Source organism: Mandrillus leucophaeus, unplaced genomic scaffold (genome assembly GCF_000951045.1).
Source record: "Mandrillus leucophaeus isolate KB7577 unplaced genomic scaffold, Mleu.le_1.0 Scaffold621, whole genome shotgun sequence".
In the NCBI taxonomy this organism is placed as follows: Eukaryota; Metazoa; Chordata; class Mammalia; order Primates; family Cercopithecidae; genus Mandrillus; species Mandrillus leucophaeus.
In genome coordinates, this window is record NW_012106709.1 from 236,600 (window position 1) to 238,920 (window position 2,321).

At 56.8% G+C, this 2,321-nt stretch overlaps 1 long non-coding RNA gene across 1 annotated transcript; it reads left to right on the forward strand.

Moving 5' to 3' along the window:
- The first annotated feature begins 547 nt into the window (after window positions 1-547).
- LOC105553986 lies at window positions 548-2,061 on the forward strand. Its single transcript, XR_001008252.1, has 2 exons — window positions 548-702; window positions 1,283-2,061. It is a non-coding gene; the product is annotated as an uncharacterized LOC105553986 (long non-coding RNA).
- Window positions 2,062-2,321: the final 260 nt, after the last annotated feature.

Here is a 2,321-nt window from a genome sequence, read left to right on the forward strand (position 1 = left end):
TTGCGCACGTAATTAAGAGGCGGTCCCTCAGCTGGAACGTGGGCTCTGTCCGGCCTAAGGTGCTTATTTTCCTGTTACTTGGCCAACCAAGTGTGAGTGAACAGGAGCCCGAGAGCTTAAATGCGGGATCTAGATAAGGTGTCGACGGGTTGTGGGCGCTTGTCTCCATGTTAGGGAGAGGCAACTGAGAACGGTGACTTTGGCTTGTTTTGAGAGAGCTTGGGTTTTGACAGCAGGACGGCGAAGGGAGCGCTTGGAGAGGCTGGAAGCTCGACGTCTTAGGGAGCTGCCTACCGGCACTGGGTTGACGCCAAGGGGTTGTCGGCAAGGGCAGGGCTCTTGCCCTCTGCTGTACCCAGGCTCTGCAATTGGGGGCTGCAAGCCTTCTGCGGCTCTTTGGTTTCAAGGACACAGCGAGCTGCTCAGGACTTTGGGAGCCAACATCTGTCTGACTGGTGACGTCAGCAGCCCGTGTAATCCTCTTGTGCTGAAGGCAGATGCCTTATTTGTTTGGCTGGAGCGAGCCATTAATCCCTAATTCTGGATCAGCAAGCGAGGGGGAAAGACCGGACCGCTCCGACCCAACCCCTCCCTACCCCCACCTCCCACCTTAAAGCACCTTATACCACAGAAGCCTCTCAGCCTCTTCTTTCCTCTGCGAACGCGCTGAGCAGCGATTGAAAACGTTTTGGTCCTCTCCAGGTTTGAGCAGGGCTAGCAGGTCTCGCTCTGGATTTCTAGGGCTATGGGTGCATGTAATTCTTTCTCTCATCGATCCTTTCGATTTTCTTGCCGTTCTTGCAGTTTGCAGGGTCCAAAACCAAGAGGGGTGGAGACTGGAGAGTGCGGGTCTGGCGTGTGGTCTAAAGGAGGGGGTGAGGCTGGGGAAAGGGGGTGCAGAATGCGGGAACGGCTGGAACTGCACAGAAGGACTATCTGCGGGCGCGTTTTCACGGCTCCAGCTCCCGAAATCGTTTCTCTGGACTCGGAGGTGTCCGCAGCGCGTGCACCCTCTTTGGGACTTCCGCAGACCGGACCTACGCTCACAGCCACCGCGCCACTCCCCTCCCCCCGGCCTGTGGGCCCCGCACTCCGTGGGCTCAGGGTCCCCTCCGCGTCCCCCTGAAGCCTGGGGACAGAGGTCGCGACCGGCCGACTGGGGTCCTGTCCTCTCGTCACCTTGTGTCCCTCGCGTGCTCCCTCCCGCCTCGTGTCCCTGCTCCCCACCCTCCCCCTCCTCTCTCCCACCTCCCTAACACTGCGCTTTGATTCTGTTTTTCAGGGGCGCGTTCTGGGGTCTCTGCACAAGACCAGCTCTCAGCTCTCTCTCCTTTCCTCGGACTCTGGAGCGGGAGCGGGCCTTTCCCTCGGGCCGACCACGCCGTAGGGGACGCCATGAAAAGAGCCGTCGCGCCCGCTGCCTCCTGCCCGCTGCGCAGAGGGCTCCGCCCGTAGAGGTCAACTTCCCTCACCCTTTCCTCTCTCCTGCTCGCCCTCCCTCCGCTCGGCCCAGGCGCTTCCAGCCGCAGACTCTGGCCACAGGCTGAGGAGTGCGAGTCGGCTGCGCTGCCCTGAGCCGAATCGCCCTTCCGGGCCCAGACCCGAGTTCCGCGCTCCCGGGCAGTGGGAAAGCTTTAGTGAGCAGCCTTTTCTCTCCGCAGCAAACTCGTAGCCAGACCAGATGGGCCGCCCAGCTCTCTCGGGACTAGGCAGGTGCGGTTGAGTTAATTTTTCCGCATTACAAAGAAAGATGACCCAGCCCGCCCTCGGACTCTCTTTTCCCAAAATCTCCCAACAAAACCCGCGGTAACGTTATCAGAGGACACAGAGACCAGGCATATCTGTGTGTTTATCTTACAGGCACACAGGCATGTTTGTTTTCTCTTTTATGTGCTAGATTTCATCCCTGACAGCAGAAAATGATTGGCAACGATTCTGACGGAGAACATGCAATGGCGTGGTCCTTAAAAACCTGCCATTCCTTACAAGTGCCTTAGAAAGGATTCAGGGCGGACCAACTGGGTTAATTGCATTCAGTAAAATAACACTATTACAAAATTAGATCTGTACCAGAGGGGTAATTAACTTGGATCCACGCCGTCATTTGAAAACTAGATTTATAGGCGTATGTATGTTTTTAGGCGTGTGCTGTAAATGGCATGGAGATATATGCATATGCATACGCAGACACACGCACTCGTCTACACTTCCACGGAACAGACTAATTAACAGTGGCTCTGGCAGATGTGTCAGAGATGAGCAGAGACAGGAGCTGGGCTTATGAGTTATGACTCTGGGAGTAGAGACTCAGAGCCGGGGGC